Raw genomic sequence first — 24,611 nt, forward strand, 5'->3', positions numbered from 1 at the left:
ATAATAATATAATAGGTACCTTTGTACCCACCACATAGCTTTAACTTATACAAAATTTTGATAATTTTTATATGGCAGGTTTGTAACAAGGATTACATATGTTAATATGGGTAAAACCCCTACACGAACACATAACAACAATAACTTAAATGTGTTTGGTGAATTTAGAGCCTGTGTAATATTCTAGTCTATGAAATATTATGTATTACATTTGTTGGGTGTTAAAATAATTCTAAGTTTTAAACCACTGCACAATGTGTTATGCTATTCCTTATAGCATCACCTTTGAGATGAGTGTGTGTGCTTGTCTAACAGTTCCCATAAGGTATACATTTTAGGTGGCACTGCTGCCTCATAGACCACCCAGATGCTCGGCTCTTGTAGTGATAGCCACTGACTGCAACACAGCCTTTTCCTGATATATAGAGGACATTCAACACTGAGGACACACAATGATTTGTTTGTTGTTGCAAAAATGAACTGAAACCTTTCACTTGAAGATAAGAGTGTATTTGAATTGCAGAAGATCCCTATTTTTCAGTCTTGCATGCATCGTAAAAATTAATGGGAAGTAAGGACTGTGATTGTAGTGGATTGATAACTAGTGGTCAACTTATAACCCCAGCTGAACTGAGTAAGCGTGGTGTAGGGTTGGGATGCCCACCAGGCGATTGTTGCCAGCAGCATAAAAGGCAGAATGGGAGAAGGATAATGCTTTAATTACTGAAATGTTTGGTATGAGCGCATTTGTAGGATCTGCGCCTTTGGTTCTGGCTCAATAAAACGTGACTGAGATTGATAATCAGGGCTGCAGTCCGAGGCTGTAAGGCCGCTCATCCCAGACTTTTGCTTCTCTTGTTTTTCTTGTCTCCCTTGCTTTTTCTTTTCATCGGTGGGCACCTCGTTCTCGGGACCTGTCACCCTGGATAGAACAACACTCATACACAGCACAAAGATCCTCTCCACTATTACATAAAATTTAAATATTAATGAATATTAAATAAATACAAGTAAATATTAAATGAGTATATTGCTCTATTTTTCTTAAGATTTAATAATCGTTGTCATTAATAAATGATTCCATACCCTAGGGTTATAAGCATATGGGATAGGAGCATATTTTTCAGGTATTTATAACAGATTTACATTATTTATCAAATAGATCATAACAATGATATAGTTATATTTTCTCATGTGAATTGCTCTGTACAGGTCATTGCCCGTATTTACAGATGCTATGATCTGCTTTTAGCAGACTCTAAAGACTCCACTAGCAGGCTCTAAGATAATAAATATAGAAAAGTGGCAGGACATAAAATCCACATTAAGATTCAGTAGTTTTGAAATACACCAATAAGGAGCCTGCTGAGAAAAAAAAAATCAGGGAAACAATTTTTAAGCTACTTACTATAGCTTAAAAATATCTAGAAATAAAAACAACCAGTAAGGTATAGCACTTGCACAAAGAAAGTTAGAGAACATTGAAGAAAGAAATTAAGATATCTCTAAAAGTTGAAAACATCTCCTAAATTCGTAGATTGGCTGAATTAATATTGTTAAAATAGCCACATTAGCAAAAGCAAATGCAATCTCCATCTTTGACGGAGATTGCATTTACACAGACTCAATGCAATCTCTATCGAAATACCAATGACATTATTCAAGGGACTAGAAAAAAAAACTTAAAGTTCATCCAAAATTCCAGAACAACAAAAGCAATCCTGAACAACAACAAGGAAAACATTGCTGGAGAAGTTAACCTAACACCCAACTTCACAACATATTACAGAGTCATAGTACCAAAACAACATAAAAGACAGCTACACCAATAAAACAGAACTGAGGACTCCAATAAATCCATGCAGCTATAGCCATGTGACTTCTGACAAAGCTTCCAAAAACATACAGAAGAGAAATAATGGCGTCTTAAATGAACCTCGGAAAACTGTACATCCATGTGTAGAATCAATTCAAAATGGTTCAAAGAGCTCTTGAAATTTTGAAACTGCTAGAAGAGAGCATAGCAAAAACACTTCAGGGTATAGAGAAACACGATGACGCCTTGAATAAAACTCTAACATCTCAAGAAATACTAGCAAGACTCTCCAAATAGGATTGCATATAATTGAAAAGCTTTGGCAAAACAAAATATAATTTAATAGACCAAAGAACCAAACCACAAAGTGAGAGACTGCAGGTACTACTCTGATAGTATTAATACCCAGAATATTAAAAAAAAAATTAAAAGTACCACCACAAAAAGCCCAATCCAAAATGGCCAGTGACCTGAACAGGCTCTTGAAAGAAGTATATAAATAATTAACAACTATATAAAAATATACAGCATCTTTAGCCATAAAGGAAATGAAAATCAAAACAACACTAAAAATCTATTTCACCCCAATCACAATAATTGTTATCAAGAATTCAAAAGCCAATAAATATTGATGAGGATATGGGATCAAAGCAATACTTAGTCATTGCTGATGGGAATATGAAGTCATATAGTCACTGTGGAAATTGGTATGACAGTTCTGCAAAAATCTAAAAACTGAGCTCCTATTGTCTCCTGCTACCTACTCATTGATCTATATGTGAAGGAATTAAAGCCAGCATAATATATAGGTACTTGCTTTTCTATGTTCGTAATGGCACAATTCACGATGGCTTAGTTATGGAATCAAATTTGAAGCCTGTCAAAGGATGAACAGCAGATTTATATATGAATCAGCCATAAAGAAAGATGAAATCATGTTATTTTTAGGAAAATGCATGGAACTGGAGATTATTATGTGAAGCAAAATAAATCAGGCTTAAAAAACAAATATATTTTTGTCTCATATGTGAAACCTCGCAAGAGAAAACAGCATGAAGGTGGAAGGGAAGTTGTTATAAAAGAGAAGAATTAGGGGAAGCGAAAGACAAGTGTGAGAAACAACAGGGTGGACAGAATCAGAATATGCTACAGGTATATACGAAAGTGCCACAGTGAAACCCAGGACTCTATAATTAAAACACTCTACAAAACTATGAAAATCATCCTCTCTTTTTATCTATTATTATCATCATTACAAACTTACTTTAAAGTAGTACAAATATTTTCTTTGCAACAGTGACGAGACAGTGGATCTCTGGATTTACCTCTCACAGACAACACTGCACTAACAATACAGAAGGAATAAAGTTACCATACGTTAGGCTGGGTTGTATGCTCTAAGTTACGCTTTTGCGTTTATAGCAGAAACTGTCTTTTTAAAATATTTTTAAATTTTGTTTTAAAGAGAATAAAACAATAAATACAATGATCCAGAATTTCAAAACAGTAATAGGAGATTAACAATGGCTAATATATTCATGTTGTTATCTTCAAAGTAGTTGCCCAGATTATGAGATACAGGCATGAAAGGTAATGAACCAATATAAGCACAAACCATTTTTAATGAGTCAATAGAAATTAGTAGTATAATTATCTTAGCTATCTTGTGTATTTCTCTCTTTCTCTAATTTTCCCTCGTCTGCTTTCCCCCGTTCCAGTTGTTCTTTCCTTTTGAGCAGCTTCTTTCCCTTTCCCAATTATTATACCTTTTGGATCTTATTTACTCTTTCAGTGTCTTATGCTAGGTAGACAATATGATCTTTACACATCCACATCTGATTTATTTCACTTATGATTATGCTTTCTAGTTGCATCCATTTACCTATAAAAACCCATGTTTATTTTTCTTTATAGCTAGTAGTAGTACTCCACTGTACAAAATTACCACATCTGTTTTGTCCATTCCTTGGATGGTGGGCCTTGAGGTTATTTCCAAGATTTACCTATTACAAATTGTGCTGCTATAAAAATGGGTGCACATATATCTGTATAATATGGTGTTTCTAATTATTCTGGGAAAATACCCAGAAGGAAAATACCTGAGTAGAATGTAACTTTAAATGGTAGTTTTTTTAGGAATCTCCACACTGATTTCCATAGTGGTTGCACCATCTACATTCCCACTAGTAGTGGACAAGTGTCCCTTTTTCCCCACAGCACTGCCAGCATTTTTCATTTGTTGATTTCTTGATGGTAGCCATTTTTTCTGGAGTGAGATGGAATCTCGGTGTCAATTGGCATTTCTCAAACAACCAACGATGTTGAACATTTTTGCATATATTTATTTGTCATTTGTATTTCTTCATCTAAGAAATGTGCATTCATCTTAGATGCTCATTTTTGGATTGATTCTTTGAATTTGAGGGCCAGATTTTTTTCAGTTCTTTATATGTTCTAGATGGAAGTCTTGAAGAGCAGTTAGCTAAAATTTTTTACCACTCTCTGGGTTTTCTTTTCACTCTGTTTGTGAATTCTTTTGATGTTCAAAACTTTTTAACAGGTTGAGATCCCAATTGTTATTTGAAGTACTTCCTGTGCAATTTGGTTTTTGTTTATGAATTGTCTTCCTACCCCTATGACTCCATGATTTCTGCCTACTTTGTCTTTTATTTCTTTTTTTTTTTTGGTTTTTTCTCTGGTACCGGGAACCGAACTCACGACCTTGCACTTGCCAGGCAGGCGCTTTGCCGCTGAGCTAAATCCCCGGCCCCCTTACTTTGTCTTTTAATAGATTTAGAGACTCTGCTTTAATATTTAGATCCTTGATCCATTTTGACTTTAGTTTAGTGAATGGTGATAGACCTGGGTCTAATTTTAGTCTTCAGCACGTGGAAAGCCAGTTTTTCCATCACCATTTATTAAAGAGGCTATCTTTCTCCCAGTGAAAATATTCAACCCCTTTGTCAAAGATAAGATAGCAGAGTGTGTTTGTAGTTCTGTCTGCATCTTCTATCTGTTCCACTGATTCTCAGGTCTGATTTTGCTGACACCATGCTGATTTTATCACAGTAACTTTGTAACATAATTTCAAGTCAGGGATTGTGATGCCTCCTGCTTCGCCTTTGTTAGTCAGGAGTGCCTTTGCTATTCTAGGTTTCTTCTGTTTTCAAGTAAAACTTAGGAATGTCTTCTCTAGATATGTGGGTTATGTTAATGGTATCTCAATCAGGATTGCATTAAATCTGTATAACAGTTTTGGGAGTATGACCATTTTCACAAAGTTAATTTTTCCAATCCATGAGCAAAGGATATCTTTCCATTTTCTGATATCCCCTTCAATCTCCTCTTTCAGAGTACTGTAATTTTCAACATATAGATCTTTTACTTCCTTTGCTAGATTACTAATTATTTCATTTTTTGGGTGCTGTTGTGAAGGGTGTTGCTTCCGTAATTTCTTTCTCAGTGAGTTTGTTGTTGGTGTATAAGAATGCTACTGATTTCTGAATGTGGACTTTGTATCCAGCTATGCTACTAAATTCACTTATTAAATCAATGTCTTTTCTTTTGGAGTTTTTGGGGTCTTCTGTGTAGAGTACCATGTCATCTGCTAATAATAGCAATTTAACTTCTTCCTTTCCTAACTTTATTCCTTTTATTTCTCTCTTGTATCTAATTGCTCTGGCTAATTAGATACTGTACGTTTCTAGATACAATATTAGATACAATACGTTTCCAGAACTGTATTGAATAGGAGTGGTGATAGTGGACATCCTTGTCATGTTCCTGATTTTAGGGTGAAAACTTTCAGTTTTTGTCCATTTAGTATGATGTTGGCTGTTGGTTTTCATAGGTAGCTTCTATCAGGTTGAGGTAAAGATTATCAGTTCTGATTTACTGTAGTGTTTTTATCACGAATGAGTGTTGGACTTTATCAAAAGCTTTTTCTATAGCAGAAACTTTCTTAACTGACATCCACAGAAGCAAACATTTAGAAGTATATGCCATTCTCCATTTTCCACGTTAATCAGGTTCATGTATTTCTAGGCCATTTGGAGTATTATATTACCTATTTTAACCCACATTTAACCAGCTACATGTTCCAAAAATGTCAGATAAGTGACTTTCTACTGTACATCAGAACATGTGATCCCTGTAAGATACTTATGTGTAAATTCAGCATTTTTCTAGGAAACTAAGAGTAAGAAAAAGTACAAAACTTACCTGGTCACAGTCACGGTAAATGGTAGCAATACTGAAATATGAATTTAGGGGAGAGCAAACCCAGTGCCAATATTGCCACTGGGCATCATTTTTCTCTATATATCTTATACTGGAATCAGTATGTTTGGCTATATTCACTGAAACTTTTGATAGTAAACATAACAACTCCAAGCACTAACTTTTAGTAAACTGTTATTTTCTCTACTTTCCTTATGTGAGCTTCAGGGTCAACCTGTAAATTCAATGAGTCGCTTTAGTTGCAAATGCTTCATGTCAGTGGATGAGGGTTGTGATAGAACTTTTCACATCCCAGCATTAATTGCAAACATTTGTCATATAGAAATTATATTTCCAAAAGTAAAATACATTCAAAGGAAAATATTTGGATTGTATTTTAAAAAGTTAAGATGTTATAGATTTTAATTTTCTTCCAAAATTTGACTTTGGATTTTATTTAGACATAGCTATAGAAGTTTTAAAGTATCTTTTTTTTTAATAACTTCCAATACTGATGAAATCAAATAAGCAAAATATTGAAGACTCTTCTCAAAACTAAAATCCAGATTTCATTACAATTTTCAGCCCTATCCTGAGCAATGGTTAACTGAACAAAACAGTATGTATTCTCCTTAATGTTGAAGTTATTTCAGTCACTTTCCCTGCTACTGTTGATGGCTTATAATTTGCCTGCAAAATCTTCCTTCTGTTTTTATTTTGTTTCATACCTAATTGTGGAGCTCTCCATGCATCTATTATGGGCTGCCTAACCTCAGATGCAAATATTACATCACTTACAGCTCTTTCACTGATCATGTGAGTGTACAGTCTACCATAGGTTGTGTGAGGATAGAGTCTACTGTACTTTATATTGATATAGAGTCTATCTACAATTGAACCATTGGCATTGTATAAGTGCCCTATCATCCTTATCTAATTTTTCACAGAGTCAAATACATCCTTCTAAGCTATAATAAGACTCAGTTTTAAGGAGGGCCTTCACTCTGAATCTCTTTTGCTGAGAATTTAATGTTGATAATCTCTGAATGTAAGCACACTTGCATATTATAAGTGTAGTCCGAGATGTCAAGGATATTAGTTCATTTTCTGGGACAATAACAGTATTTATATTTTTTCCATAATGATAATCTTCCCTTAGTAAATTTTAATTCTTTCTTTCTCCTGCTGTCTATAAAGTTCCTACTTTTTATTTAATACTATTTTTTTAAAAAAATAGATATCTTTGTATTGTTTATTTATTTTTAATATTTACTCACAGAATTTTGCCAAGTGGCTTTCAACATAAACTTCCTTTTATAGTTTAGCTAGTGAGTATTTTTAAAAATAACCTTAGGGCTCATTATAGTGTGGTGCATATGTGTTTTAGTTATCAAGTCAAATAGCTTGTTTCAAAATGTTATTCTCTGTTTTTACTAAACATTCTATACTTGAAAAAATCTCTTAGTTCATATTTCAGTTTTCTCACTTATTAAGGAAACAAAAATAGGACAGATTTCATAACTTAGATAAACATTTAATAATCTAAGACATGGAATAACTTTAGCATATGTTATAGTTTAGAATTAGAATGTCCCTATAAAGTGCCACAGGTTTTGAAGCAGTGCTTTTCATAAGCTATTGGACCATGACAGTGTTATGAGTGAATTTATGATTGATAAATGGATCAATTCATGTCTAACTGTACTATTAGAAGGTAGTTTGAATGGGTGGGTCACTGGGTGCATGCCTTTGGAGGGTTTGTCTTTCTCGCTAGCTTTTCCCTACTTGCTTTAATTTTTGGCTGCCATGGGTTTTCTAGCCAACAGCCTCTGTGGAAGTGGTTCCCTGAGCTCTTATGGATGGCTGCCATAAGTTGAACAACTTTCTTATGCAACATTCTTTCATCATGCTGGTTCTTCCTTGCAACAAACATACCATTCATTATATTCCCCAAAACTGTGAATCAAAATATACTCCTCCTACTTTACATTGTGGGTTTGAGATATTTTGTCCCAGCAATGGGGAAACAGCTAACACAGAAAATTGGTACCAATGAAGTGAGGTTCTTTCTGAGACTCTATCCATCCATATGATTGAGTAGTGTCTGGGCTTCATTTGCAAGAGGAATTTGGGAAGTTTTAAAGAAGCTAGGCTTGATCAGTGATTCTGGTCAAAGCTCAGAAGTTCAGAATGTGAATAGAAATATGAACAGTGAAGGCTAAATTCACAAGATTCCAGGTGAAAATGAAGACCGTATTTGAAATTGGATTAGAGACCAAGCATGTTTCCTTTTGGCAAAGAATCTATACTTTGTCCATATCCTAGGATATTCTGTGACACTGAATCTAAGTGGAATGGACTAATTAATCTGGCAAAGAAAATTTCAAAGAAGCACAATATTCAGGGTGGACATTTTCACTTCTGGCTAATTCAAGTCAGATTTATAGTAAGAATTGGGTGGCAAAAAAAAAATGCACAACTTAAATTATGGTCCAAAAGGAACCAAGTATAAAATCAGGACAAAAGTATGTGTGGTTGTTTGAAAAGATCAACACCACTGAGAAGAAGCCAAGTAATTTACATTAAGACAAAGGGAAAGGTGCTATGAGGTCACCTAAGGCAAAGGTCAGACCCACCTCCCACATGCTCAGTGTGAAGAATGGTAAGTTCCTTTGAGACTTCATTTTGAGAAGCAAGCCTCAGAGTTCTCCACTTATTCAGGGCCACCACAGAAGTGCTACTCTGAATGTAGCCATCCAGACACTGAGAGGCTTGCAGCCATGATCCAAGCAAGACTGGCTACTACTCAAGCTGGCAGCAGAGCCTGGCTGGTGTGCTAGTGTAGGCATACAAAATGCAAGAGTTATGGGGTCATGGAGACTTTCAGCCAGATTTCCAAGCAAGGCATGTGAGGTTAAGCGATGTGGCCCTGAACTTGTGACATGTGTAGTTGTGCGAGTGAAAACAAGGGGAAAGTGATGACCACAGGAAATTAGAGATGTGAGAGAGATGGATCATCTGCTGAGAAAATCCAAAGAAATGAGTGGAGCCAGCTCAGCAGAGAGGCCATTTTGATAGCAAAATGCAAGGATACAGGGGCAGGCTGCCCAAGCCCTTTGGCATTCACAACTGGCCACAACTTGCCATGGGTGTTGGACATGAGCTACATAATTTAATATTTTCCCTACCAGTTTTTGCCCTTGCTTTTGTATGATTCCTTCCTAATCCCCTATTCCTTTCTTTTGTAATGGCAAAGTTTACACTGTGCTATTTATGTTAGAAGTACTTAGCTTTCAGTTTCAAAATTTTGGAAGGGCTGACAGCTAAGACTTTGCCAAGAATCTCACAGGGAATTTTTACTTAGAATTTTTACCACCATTGAAACTGCTAAAATTTTGGCGACTTTTAAAGATGGACTAAATTCATTTTGTAAAATGAGCTGGACATGAGCCTTTTGGGAGTCAAGGGCAGAGAGTTATGGTTTGCATATGCAATTTTCCCCTAAAGTATTATGTACATAGAGGTGGGGCTTTTGGAACCTTATTTGATATGAGCATATTGTACTCATCTATGTAATGACCTATTGATGAGTTCAGACTACACATACTGTTAGGAGGTAGGGCTTGATAGGGAGGGTTAGGTCACTGGTATAGTTTGTACCTTTGAAGTGTGTGTCTCTCTGCCTAGATTGAACCTTCTGTCTCTGATTCATGGATGCCACAGGTTGTTCATCTTTATTCTTCCTTGACCTTCCACAATGTTATTTCTTTGCTGAAGACCAGCAACTCCAAACCATTTACTGAATTCCCCAAAATTATGACCCAAATTAAGCCTCTCATCCTTTGTTCGTTTTTATGACTGGTTTTTTTCCAGTACCGGGAATCGAACTCACGACCTTGCGCTTGCCAGGCAGGCACTGTTCTGCTGAGCTAAATCCCTAGCCCCAAGCCTCTCATCCTTTAAGTTTGGGGTGTTAATATTTTTTTCTATAAAAGGAAATTAACTAATACACCATGATGCAGAGCACATACAAATTCTCCAAAGTTAGCTCTAATCATTTCAGCCATACCACTTCCTTTTGAAGCAATAGCACAGGTGCAATATTGGTTATGTTTTATTTCTTGTTTTCTCCCAGAAAATATACCTTTTGTCTTCAATTATATTTTGCCTTTACATTTTTTGTTGTTAAAATTCAAATACAATTCTTCCATCCGGTGTTTTTTGGATCATTTTATTTATAAATGGGTCTACTTGTGCAATCTGTCAACCAAGTAAAGTAATATTGTGTTTTAGCCACAGTATGGATGATAGGTGGGAAAATAAGGTGGGTTTAGAGGAAGTAAGAAAAAATGATGAATTGTGCCAACTACAATTTCTCCAGAAGGAAATGAGAGCCGTGCAGGTTTGCCTACTGTCTTCCTCTTAAAGCCATCAATATTGAAATATTTTCAGTACAGCATATTCAAATGTTTATTTATGTTCAAGTCGCTAAATTTTCAAAGTTATATCTTATGTATGGAAATGACCATGAAAGTTTAAGATTTATCATCTTTCCTAGGAAAGCACAGAAATAAAATTTACTGTGTACATATTTTTTGAGACAGGCTCTCACTATGTAGTTCGGGCTGGATTTAGACTCACTATGTAGCCCAGGTCAGCTTTGAATTTGAGGCAGTCCTCCTGCCTCACCCTCCCGAGTGCTGGAATTACAGGTGTGCACCACCATGCCTAGCCCTGAGTACACATATGTGTCCGGTCTTAAACCAGATGTTTCAAGATGATTACAAGAGATAGAGGGGGGAAAGAGCAAATAAGGAATAGAACTGACATTTTCTAATGTGCTGCTGTGTTTCTGTCGCCAAAATTCTCCTTGTTTACACAACATAAGTTATGTCATTCTTTTCCAAGCAAATGAAACGTGACGTTGAATCCTCATCCTGCTTGATTCTCCGTACCAGGAAATTCAAGTTGTGGTGAGTCTTTGTGCATTCCGGAACATGTACACCTATAATCATTCTTGACATGAAAATTTATGTGCGTGTGCGCACACACACACACACACACACACGACACACACACACAAAGGAAAATGTGCTTCTGCGGCTTCAAACTGGAGGGTAGCACATCTGGTGGCGGGTTTCAGTTTCTTGAAGTGTGTGATGTAGGCTCGACCCTCAAGGCAATCCTTTCCTTCAAAGTGTGGGTGAGAGTTCACACAAATCTCAGAAGCTCAGAGTCATTTTGCCTATTTAAGAAACCTCTTCTGCTTATTTTTTTACATTTTCATTTGTTTCTATTTGTTCCTTTCCAATAACACTTTGAAGAATCCCAACCTTACACAAAACTAAGAGCAAAAGGGAAATGCCTTGAGACCACCTGAAAAATTACTCTAAGGTACAAAAACACAAAGGCCTAGGTGAGAGCCCAAAAAATAAAGGGAAAAAAGTGCAGGTTAAAAATGGAAATAGCAATTTATTTTAATTCTTCAACTAATAAAAACAAAATAGTAGTTAGAATCTCAGAAAGTCATCTTGACATACAATAGGTGTTTTACATATATTACCTCACCTGATTTGTATAACAATCCAATTTTATGAAGAGAAAACCTGGCCAAGTTTGAAAAAATAAATAAATAATATAACATGAAGAACCGAGATAGTTGAGGTAAAACTAAACTAAACAAAACAGTTGAATCTCTAGGACACTCTGAAGAGAAAGAAGAATTTTGAGAAAGCTATTTCTAACATGAACTGAAGAAACAGTTTTTGGGGGCCATGCAATAAAGGGTAATGGCATAAACCACACTACAGATTTGTCTGCTGAAAATTCCACTAGTTTGGAAATCATGAGACCCACTAGCTTGTTCCGGATACTACATTGTATTGTCCAACTACTGCCACTAGAAAATGAGGGTTCAGTGTGGATTTTAAATTTCCAGGCTGGGTTTATTTGACTAGTGTCCTGCCCTCACTGACAGGAAGACTGAAGAAGCACTGGATTAGCCTTTTCGGTTTCAATAACCTAGCCAGGTTTGCTAACTAACAAGATTCATAAAGTAAGGAGATTCTCAAATATTGGAAGGGGTTCATGTGAAGGTTGACCAAAATAAAACAAAAGCAGCTTCTATATTAAATAAAATACAGCTTAGATACTGGGATCTTAATGAAAATAAGAGTTTTATCTGGTGAAAAGGTCTGAAATGAAAATGGGTTAGCCCCCTTCAGAGTGGTAGCTAACAGAGTGGTTTTGGGGAAAATCACTCCTAAATGCATCGGGCTGCTTCTCGCTTGCAGACCAGAAATTACTGATGATTGGTTAAAATGCCATGTGAATTAATTTTCAGCCTCATTTCTTCTCTGCCTAAGCATAAAAGCAATTTCAAAGGGAAAAAATGGCCCCAATATGTGTTGCAACAAATCTTTTGAGAATTTGAAATATTAGCAACTAGTACAATTTAATTCTAAATTCAACAACTATCACTGTTGCAGCTAACAGTTTTGGATACATACTTTGTAGACTCAGGGAAAAAAACCCTATTGTTTGATCTCTAATTTCAATTATTTCATTTAGTATCTAATTTGCTTATAATTGCTTCAGCACACGATGATATATTTAAACATTGAATTCAACCTTGGTAAATCTTTTCACCAGGAGCTAGTTGAATGATTTCATTAATGCTCTTTTCTAATTAATTGTCTCCCATCAGTCTAAGGAGAATAGTTCATTCTTAAATTTTGATTATTCTTTCTGCTTTCTATGAATACTTCAGAATATTGTAATTACTTAAAATAATGTCATCAGACATGCTGACACTAAGAAGTTTAAATAATAGTCTTAAATACTAATAATTGTGAAGAAGCAGGTGTACCTACTGCAGCCATTGAAAATATGGGTAAGAAAATGTGACATGACTGTGACAACCTTTGCATATTTTATATAATCTTTACTAGTGAACTAAATTAGCATACATTTACTTTGAGATGATTGCATAGCGGTAAATTACAGATAAAAAGTGAACCAAAAATAAAAATGATATTTACGTTCAGCAGCCAAATCAGAATCCCCTCAGTGGAATACTGCTGCTTTCTTCTATCAATTTTTAGTGAGATTCAGATGATTAATTGCTTTAATCCCAATTTAACCTCAAAGAACCAAAGCCCATCTTTAGTGGGACTGTCAGAACACCTCACATGAACTTTTGGTCTTCACAATGTACTCTGTAGTGGAGAGATGGAAGAGACTGGAAAACAAAATAAAAATATTTCAACTGTAAAGAAATTTGTTTTGTTTTGTTTTGTTTTTTTCGGTACCGGGTATTGAACTCATGACCTTGCACTTGCCAAGCATGGGCTGTGCCACTGCGCTAAATCCCCAGCCCCTTGAAAATAATTTTTATAGAAGAAAAAATAGTTTAGTCATTTGTATTCATAAATATTTGTTCTTTTTTTCTCCCCCATCTCCTTCTCACTTTCTGCTCCTCCTTCTCCTTCTCCTTCTGCTTCTCCTTCTCCTCCTCCTTCTCCTCCTCCTGCTCCTCCTCCTCTTTCTCTTCCTCTCCTTTTTCTTCTAAATGAGGAATACAAATTGCTTCTGTAGCTTTTTCACTTTTAGAGCCCTTGGACAATCTGAGATATAACTGTAAAATCCCCCTAAGCTGATGTATGGAGCTGAGAACACAATTTAACTTTTTCCTAGTTATTGTGAATCCTAAGTGGCATTCTAACCTGTGCTGATTGAGCCATGAGTGACACACTTCAGTACTCCTTTCCGTCAGGTTTTGTTATTTATTTTCCAAAGGGACAGTACACTCCCTGAGTCTCCTGGGTCCAAAGTCCCGATTAAACAATAAAATGCTGAACTGATGAGTAAAACATGCACCATGGAAGTTCTCTCTTACCCACGCTGGTAAAATGTGAATGAGCAGACCTGCTTTCTAGATACAAGTGGAGAGAACGCTGCTGCCTCAGAAGCCAGAAATGATTCTATCTGTTCACACTACTTTGCATCACAATGAATTATTGTGTAGAGAATGCTTCAGGTAGCTTTAGCTGTTATGAAAAAAAAAAAAAAAACTAGATAGACTTTTATTTAGCCATTCTGCCCTTAAAAATATTTTAAAAGTTGATTACCTTCAATTTTAGAAGTAGATGATATTGATTGTAATTTAAACTTTCCTTGAAGTCTCAGATGAATATAATGTCCACTTCAAACACTTACTGCATTGTTCTTGCCTCTTGCTGAAGCAGTCCTGTCAGTCTTCTTTATGAGTTGTGATCAAAAATGCTGCTGCCAAATACAACTCAACGCATAGGCAAGCTTGAACATGACTATGATACACCCTCATTTGCTTTATTCACCATGTCTTGCACTTTTTGACTCTGGCTAGACTCCAATGTTAAAATATCCATGAAAGAGAAACACTTGGAATTGATTCAGAGCATTCAGGCATACACCACAATGCCACTAAACACACAGACGAGGACTCCAGAACTGCCTCAGAAACTGATAAGAACAATGGGACAAATGTGTCCAAAGCCAGGGAGAGTATTTTGAAGAACATTAATGGCAATGTATTTTTTACTGTAATAAATTGTTAAAATTAAACATCCACCATATGTTGCTTTAGTTCTGTGGGGAAATCAGACATTCACAAAATAATAATAAGAAGAAAAATGGTGGTAAGGCTGCAGGGATAAAGAAACCCTTCTACATTATTAGTGGGACTCTAAACTAGTACAAGCACTGGAAATCAGTGTGAAGATTCTCTAGAAAACTAAAATGAGGAATTCCATTCAGCCCAGGTATTCCTGTTCTTGTAATCTTCTCAGAAGTGTCAAAGACATCATAGTACAATGATAAATGCTGATATATACATGTTTAGAGCAGCACAACTCTTAATAGCTAAATCTTGGAAGCAGCTTATATGTCCATCAACAGATGAAGGGATAAAGGAAATTCAGTACAGTATTCATACACAACATTCTATTACTCTGTCACATAGAGGATAAACTTGAGTCATTTGTAGGAAAATGGGTGCCCCCAGAGACTGTAATGTTGAGTGAAATAAATTAGAGACAAAAGATTAAATTTTGAGTGATTTATTTTATATGGAAACCCAAATTATAATTAAATGGTAAAATGACAGTTAATAAGAAGTAGAGAGATGGATCATATTGAAATGGGAAAAGGATAAAGAGATTGAAGGAGGTAAGGGGAGGGAAGGAGAAAAGGATGATAAAATAATTTAGATGTGTAATGTACCTGTACTAACTTGCCACAAGGAATATAAGGATAATGTCTTGAAAATATGTACTAATACAAAACAAACATAATGGGTATAGTGAATGAACTGTCATCGCAGAGATTTCTAGCATCAGCACCATTTCCTCAAGAAAAGCTGACCAGTGGGATTTCTGATTTTGGTCTAGGTATAGTCTGAAATCCCATAATCTCACTTACAACGTTTCTATCAGGAAGACACCCACAGGAAGGTGAAAAGAAAGATAAGATGTATCTCACTTGTATTAAAAGGGTGTGCAGAAAAAGAATTTACACCTGAGATAGTAACTCTAAGTGCAAAAGCACATAGCTTGCTTTTTTGTGTGTCTAATATTCTGAAAGTAGAATATCAAGATTATGTGGCCATGGTCCACGAGACCATGAGAATTGTGCACATAAAAAAAAAAATGACTTCAAGCATTGTCCCTTTAAGGGGAAGGGACAAAATAGACTTTATATTGTTCAGTTGTCCAACACTGGGACAAAATGCCTGAGAAAATCAACTTAAAAGGAAGACAGAATTATTTGGGGATCATGGTTTCAGAGTGTTCAGTCCATGGGAACTTGGTTGTGTCATGTGGCAAAGCAGAACATCATGGCAGGGAGTGTGTGGTGCAGCACAGCTGTCCTTTTCACAGTGGCCAGGATGCAAAAAGCAAGGAAGGGTGGGACTAGCAGTTCAACTTCCCCTTTAAGGGCCTTCTCTTAATGACCTAGCTTCTTTGTACTAGGTCCCAGTTATCAGATGTTCTAACATCTCCCAATAGCATCACAGGATGGCGACCAGCCCATTTGTGTATCTTGGAGGATATTAAACCTCAAACTGTAATGGTTCTATCACTAAGATGGTGCAAGTTGTGTACTATGCGATGGCAGAGGAGTAATTCATGGCAAATCAATACAGTGCATGTCTTGTATGAATATATACGGTGGCCCTGAGTGGATTTTTATGTACACTGCTCCTCTAAAGCTCTAAAATCGGATCTATGTTTCTCAAACTTTGCACACATAGTAGTAGAAATTAGACTGTGATCTACTTATCATCCCATATAAGATATCGAGACAAGTCAAAAAGCAAAGCTTTTCCTGCACAGCCAAAAACGTTTCTTCTCTCCGAGCTTAGCACACTGTAAATTGGTAACCTTTCTCAAACCTTTCTCAAAAGTGCCATTCAGGTTAAATTAAAAAATTATTTTTGTAACCATAGAACTTGGCCTCGCAAGCCTTTCAGAGGCTGACAGATGTTTGTGTCACTTCCTAAAATAAACACTAAAAGGCAGTCAATTGTGTATAGGCAGAAGAACATAAAAAGATTCAGTTTAGTAAGCATCATTCTCATGCATGGCCTAGGATAGGCATTTTAAGGACTACTTCTTGTTTCAGAGTATTATTTTTTCCTTGGACTTTTTTGTTTACACTTTTTTATGAGTATATATTTGCAGTATGTATCTAATGACATAATGGAACACAGTTCCAGTACTTGGGTGGAGCTGGTACCTGTACGTAACCCATCTCAATTCTTTTTAATACTTTAGTTTCTATTTACAAGTCTTTCATACAACAACACAAAAAATGAGCACCATTAGTATGTTGAAGAGAACCATTGGTTGAAGAGAACCAGTTTTGTTAAAAATCCTTCAAAACTGTCCATGGCACTAAAATTTACATCAGCCGAGAGTTGCTCCAGCATATGGTATGTTCTGAACAGGCATCTCTGTATATCTTCAAAGGTTATAATTTTGGAAAAACCTAACAATTCATTTAATATCAAACAATGACCATGACTATTGGTATTCACAAAGGCAGAGCAAGACTTTTTCCCAAAGGTCTCACTGACCTGATCCTCTTAGCATAGAATAATTAGTTTAAATCAATGACAATCTTTGCACTTTATACAATTAAACTCAGTGATGCTAACAGATGTCTTCTCATGGACATTTATTAAGGTTATCAGGTAATCATGCTGAGAAGATGTGGCAGCCTGCAGAAATTCTAACCTCCACGTTGTCAGGCACAGTACTTTTAATCTCTGGCTCACATTTTACTGAAACTGACCAAGACAGCCAGAAAATTGTTTTTCTCTAATGTCTTACTGTATTCATTTCCTTATTAATTTTGCAAATGTTAACTGAGGACATTCTGTGTTCCAAGAACCGTGCTGGGGATAAAATTGTTGGCAAAAGAGTTTGAAAGCTAAAATTAAGCTCCTTTCATGTATAATGTCCTATCTGTGAAGTTAAATTGATGAGTAATTAACTGGTAATGGTTTCATATTGCTGACAGATCAAAATATTCCCCCTCTGAAAGCAGAAAAAATTCAAAGGAGAAAGTAAGGTGCAACTCTAAAGGACTTAAGAGAAAGTTAATGTAAAATCTGTTTTCTACTAGTGTTCTGAATTTGTAGGATAAAGGAATGACCTTGTTATACTGTACTATGTATTGTGCTAAACTATGGATTAATATTAAGAAAGTATTTTTGGCATTGAGCCTAAAATTCAGATAAGAATTTAATTATGTTAATTCATTATATTAGTGAATTATTTGTTATAGGTGGCATAATTTCAACCATTTTTAAAACACTATAACAGAAATCACTGTAATCCTAGATAGCTGTTTTAATTATAATGTAAATTGTAAACAGGATTAAAAAGCATATGTAGGCATAGAGAAGAGAGATAAATATTTATAAAGTGGTGCTAGAGAATATTTACTTACTAATGCAAAAATCAAACCAGCATTTCACCATTTTGATATTAAAGAGTTCAATTCTGCATAGTTTATCCAAGTTTAGAATATATGGAAACCCTCACAGACAAATGAATGCACAGAGAAAATGTTATATTTACACACAATGGAATACTACTCTGTCACAAAGAAAGAAAATGTTAGGCATCTCCAGGAAAATAGATGTACCTTGAGACCATAATAATAAGTGAAATAAATCGGCCCCACAAGCTTAAATATCACACTGTTTCTATTATATGAGAAATCCAAATTATAAACAAAAAGCAATATAAAAAAATGGATGATAGGAAGAGAGTCAATAAATGAAAACAAGCCTACCAACTTGTAAATGTAATATAAAATTGTAAATACTCATGATAGAGTACGGTGCAGTCACGACAGTAGATGAAATCCCGTCATTTGCAACAAGAAAGATGGATATGTTAAGGGAATGAGCGAGGTCCAGCAAAACAAGTACCACACGATATATAACGTTCCACAAATGAGAACATTAAAGTAGCACCCAATTCTTCCAGAATATCAACACAACTGAAATAAAATGTTTTAGAAGTCTTGTAAAACAACAAGTTTAAAAATTTTCTCACTCATACTCTCAAAAGGTGGAGACTGGATTAGCCAATGTGACACTACAATCATTAAATAAAGAATACTGCGCTTGTGGTTGCTGCACCGACAAACCTCCAGCAAACTGGAAAGTCCTTCAGGAGTCGAATAACTTAATTATTAAGTTTTACATTTTAAGAATCAATTAATAGTTAATTAAAGTCAATTAATTTTGTCTCTTCTAATTTCCCTTCCCCTTACTCCAAGACTATATCTACATGGAAGCTATAAGGCCGCTGCCTGAAATGCTGAGGACACACCCAAAGAGTCAGAGTAGCTGCGGAGTTAGCCTGAGTCGGTCAGCTCAGCTTGTGGGAGATGACGGCTGCACCATCTTTCATGATCTCTTCGGCACCCGTCACTGATTAAGGTTCCTGAAGGCCAAGCACACTGACAGCATCTCAGTGTTTAATCTGCCTGTCTCTTTCTCAGGATTCTACCTTTTAATTTTCTTTCCTTCATTTCTTACCCTAAGAGGTGAAGAGAAAGGACTCCTTCAGGAAACTTAATCAGAATCAATTAACTGTGAGGCTCTTGAGTAGGATTAGTTTCAGAGGTGGGGAAAACCGAATCTCTTTCCTTCCGCGCATGTGTAATGTTAGTTCTGTTTGACTTTACTTTGTAGCCAGGGTTTACAAGAGGCTGGTTGGTGGTCTGCCAGTAAACATGAAATGCTTGGCAAATGTTTTACAGCACAGGATTCCTCAATGCCAGCAAAAATCCCTGATTAATATTGTTTTCTGATTTCCGTGGTGTAAATTCTCCCTTTGTGGCTCATTTGGAATGACACTGTACCCAGAACTGAGAATAAGTAAATATTCTCTGGTACCACTTTATAAATACTTGTGGCAATTCTTCTGGCCTGCGAGGGCCTCAGCCCACCACAGCGGTTTGCTCTTTGGGAGAAAGAGGAAAGGAAAACCCTTATACTCATACCAGACAGGATGAAAAGATTTTATTCCCAAATCCTGTTTAGCCAATTGAACCTCTTATTACATAGAGCTGCAACTCAACACCATGTAATCCCAAAGAAGCCCATCTTCTAAAAAATAGTTGAACCATAAATTTTAATCAAATATATTTGAAAATCTGCTACTCTGGTATCTTTTGAAATTCTGATTCGGGCTCTATAGAAACAATGCAGTAATTTTCTCTGTGAGAAAGAAGTTATGTTCAGTATGATGGCAGGAAAAATCTAATGCTTCAAAAGAAGATGAATTCTAAGAGAATGTATGTATTTTGTAATAATGTTTTCCAAATGTTTCACCTTAAGCCATGATGTTTCAAACTTTTTCTTATGGAATTTAGACCTGAATGAAAGTGTATGTAAAGAGGCAAGGTTGAATAAAACACTTTACAAAGACTAAAATTGTTACAGTTAATTAGCTATTAAATTTATTCTTGAATATTATAATATGCTATTCAATCCAATAATTTTAGAAATCTCAGATGAAATTACCAAAGTCATAATCATTAGTAACATTTTGCACTAAAACACAGAAAGGTCATTGGAATTTCTTCCCTAGAGTGTTTACAACAAACAGATTTCTGGACCAATACTTTACTATTGTCTCTTAAGTATTGAAATTAAATTTTTATACTATTTGTGTCTGAGTGAGAATTCTATAAAGGTCCTCTCTGTAGTGTCTCCAGTCTTTATGAGATATTGACTCAGTGCCTCTGTTTTCAATATTATGCCACTGCCTATTTAGACACTGCATCATTTAATTTGATGTGGTATGAAATATTGTTAGATAAAGGTCAATAAGAAATGTATAGATGAATTATTTGTTTAAATAAGATTATTGAAATTATCATACTGTTCATTCATTTTAACTGATACTTAGGCATTGAATATATTTATCAGATACCATGTGACAATTTGATACATGAACATGTTGTATAATATTCATATCATATTAAATATTATCTCCCTTTTTAAACATTTATCATATATTCACCATGAAACCATTCAATAATCTTCCTTTTATCTTACTTTTCAAGTATACAGTATATTACCATGAAGTAGAGCTGCCCTACTGCACAATAGAATACAAACTCTTACCCATTCATCCACCCCTTCCTAATTCCCTGACCCCCATACCCTCCCAGATCTCAGTTAACCACCTTCTAATCTGAAATTCTATGACAGTCCACTATGAGCCAGGGTTAACTTTCTTTTGTGCTTTAAAGGCTTTGACTCCCAGTGTGGTGTTCTTGGGAGATTATGGAGCTTTCAGAGGTGGAGTACACTAGGAGGCATTTAGGTCAATCAGTTGTGCCCTTGAAGGAGGTTTGGAAACATTAGGCCTCTTCTTACTCCTTTGCTCTGAGGCCATGAAGTGTCTTTGTTCTGCCAAAGGCTCCCACCAACACATATTGCCTTGGCCAAAGCAATAGGGCCAATTAGTCTTAGATTGGACCCTTCAAACCATGAGCCAAAATAAACCTCTTCTCTCTAGAGGTTGCTTATTGATGGTATATGGTATGGTGATAGAAAGCTTACTTATAAAACCAAATACTCTCATTTTTAAATATTCATGTTTCCCACAAAATGACTCAGAGTAAAAGTATTCAAATTAAAAGAAAATTAATGCAGAAACTTAGAATGGATGTTAAATCTGCATAAATTTTATTATAATTATAACACAGGAAAATTTTACAGATGTATTTCATTGTGAAGTTGTCATTTATGCCTGTATCACGTGTTCACCATGTTTGCCCTCTATTCTTCTACGCTCTCCCACTCTCACTTTTTTCCTCTACCTCTGGGCCCCTTGTTAATCAATAATTATTTCTCTGCTACTTTGAGGTTACTTTTCCCCACAGATATGGAGAAATGCACATGATACTTGTATTTCTGTACCTAGCTTACTTTACTTAATCTGTCATCCTGTAGTTATATCCATTTTTCTACAAATGGCAAGATTTCATTGCTTTTTACAACTGAAAAATACTCTTTTGTTTACATATATGTGATTTTCTTTATCCATTGATCTGTTGCTGGGTAGCTAGGCTGATCCCGTATACCGGGAATGGTGAATAGGACCGATAAAATGGTATGTCGATATCTCGTAAATATGCTGATTTGATTTCCTTCAGTTATAGTATATACAGAGGTGGTAGTGTTGGATTATATGGCATTTTTACTTTTAGTTTTTTATGGAGCTTGTAGGCTTCTTTCCATAATGTCTTTACTAACTTACATTCCCACCATGAGTTTATAGGGAACCTCAAATAACCAACACAATCCTGAGAAAAAGGACTAATACAAACATCATAATTACCAGTTTGGAGTCAGAGTGACAAATGCAGTATGATAAAGGCATAAATACACATATAGACCAAGACAACAGAATAGAGAAACCAGAAATAAATATGCTCATCTTCAGCCAACTGATTCTCAACAAAGATCCTAGAAACATTCACTAAAGAGTGCTTGGAAAGTTGGACAGTCGCATGTAGAAGACTGAAACTAGATTCTTACATCTCAGCTGTACAAAAGTCAGCTTAAAGTTTATGTAAAACCTGAACATTTGAGCCAACTAGAAAAAAAAATAGAATCACTCCATGTCATTCATGCAAACAATTTCCTGAATAGGACTCCAATAGGTCAGAATGCAAAAGTAAAAAAAAAAAAAAAAAAAAAGGCAAATGGGATTTTTCATTAAAGAAACAGAACTTTTGTACAGCAAAATAAACAGTTAAGAGAGAAAAGCAACAACCCATATAGTAGGAGAAAATCTTTGCCAGGTATTCCTGTGAGTGAGGACTAATATCCAGACTATATGAAGAACTCAAACTCTGACCAAAAAACCAACAAACAAGACAGTAAACATGGCAAATATCTAAAATAAAGATAGCTAAAAGATTTTCAAAAGAAAAAGTATAGAGGCAATATAAATATATGAAAAATATTATATTTAGCAATTGAAGGAAATGCAAAATTGAATTCCATCTCACTCTAGTAAGAATGGATACATTAAAAATGTTAAAGTAAATAAATTAGGTTTTTGAAAACTATTTCCCTTCAGTTGATTTTTATGCCTAATTGTCAAGTAAAAGTTATTGCTGTAGGCTCCCTCAGTTAATGTGGGAAAAATGGGACTTTACAATGTCACAGAAGATAAGAAATTCCAGAGCTAATATTTTTTCTATCGCAAAAAACTTGTACCAGTTGTCTGAGCCTTACACTGAGGAATATGAGAAATCCATTTAATGGAATTGAATACAAAAGCAACCTAAGAGACTAAAAGGAGAAGAATAAATGAATCAATTAATAATCTGGTGCCTTAATAATCTTTACACTGACCGTATTAATTGGCTCAAAAGAAATGTTAAATAGTTGACAAGACCTTAATTTAATATGCAAAAGACACATTCAAAAAACACCTTCACCTGGTAAGCAGTCTTATTGAAGGCCTTTAGTATCTGATTCAGCATTCAGACTGCATGGGTCTTAAATAAAATATAAATTTTAAAACTTCGTATTGCTAAACCTTTGATAATGTAATTTATTGTATTTTGTGAAGCCTCTGACTCTAAGCATACTGCTAAAAAGGATATAAGCATATCTGTGCTGACGGCAACTTTTGGTTTCTGCCTCAGGACCATGGAAATTGATTCTTAGAAAGTTTATTACAAAGATATTTTACAAGTATTAGAAATTCAAGCTCCACATGTATTTTGGACTTTTTTGACTAAAGAAAAAGTGTTTGTGTATGGAGACAGAGCTCTAGAGATGTGAGCAGGAAATGCTGTGTCCCCCCAAACAATGGAATAGCCTCTTCTGAGAACGCTGTGAGAGGTGGACAGTGAGGCTATAAACTCAGAGTGCAGGCAGGTTTGAGAAAAACAATTTTATTTTGAAAGCCAGAGAAACCTAAGGAACAAAAAGTACAGGTAGAAGAAACAGTGCTTCCTTTGACAATAATTGAATCTCCAGAAATGGCAATAGTGCGTGAGGAAGAGAATAACCGTGGCCTACCTGAAAAGGACATGTGAAAGGAACCTGGAATTACAGAGAAGGTGAGCAGGGAGTACCAGGAACTGCAAAACAGAATAGTGCTTTATCTCAGGTTAAGTTGACCTGAGAAACTAAGGCTTTGTATATTCTTGTACATCACCTATCTTCATTGCGTTTGCAATCCCAAAGTCTTTTTTTTTTAGCAGTGTGCTCATTATGTTGGTTAACTGCATATAAAATGCATCGATGAGTATTACAAGTGTGAGGGATGATGGAAAAAAATAAACTGCAGAATGTTACAAGCCTAGGGTGGAGAAAGATTCAACTGTAGCTTTAGGGGCTGTCTTGTACCACATTCACTGCATGCACTGGTCTCAGTGGCTGCAGGAATTGTGGCAATCTAAATTTCAGAGAGAGTTAAGCTGGATTTAATAAGGTGTGTGTATGTGTGCTGTTAGCCATTTTCATTTACAGGTAAGTTATTTCTTGCCTGACAGGCAAGTGGTAGCCTATTGCTACTGACATTAAGGCGTAGGCCCCAGCATAAAACCCACAACCCTCAATAAAAGGAATATTTGAATGCCAGTGGATGAATTATCCTCATCATTGTATAAAATATTGTCTTATTCATTTTGCAAGACAACAGATTATCAGAAATCTTACAGTTCATATATAATAACAGATTTAATAGATGTCTATATAAATTGTAAAATAATTTTGCAAATTAAAAAAGCACATATTATTGCAGCTATTTTGAATGGCCTTTATAAAGTTAAAACTAGCATCATACTTGTAGCTCTGAGGAAAATAATATTATAAATTGCTGTCAAATAAAAAGACAGATGAAAAATATTTAACTAAAAATATGAGAAAAATTGGTATTGCAAAGGTCAAGTGGTTAGTTAATTAAAAAAAAAATTTGATTTGTTCTCTGGATTTTGTGCTGGCTGTGTTATACAGCCTGTAACTTCCTGAAGTCAAATG

This window comes from Chinchilla lanigera, unplaced genomic scaffold (assembly GCF_000276665.1).
Source record: "Chinchilla lanigera isolate Chin_1 unplaced genomic scaffold, ChiLan1.0 scaffold00017, whole genome shotgun sequence".
Lineage (NCBI taxonomy): Eukaryota > Metazoa > Chordata > Mammalia > Rodentia > Chinchillidae > Chinchilla > Chinchilla lanigera.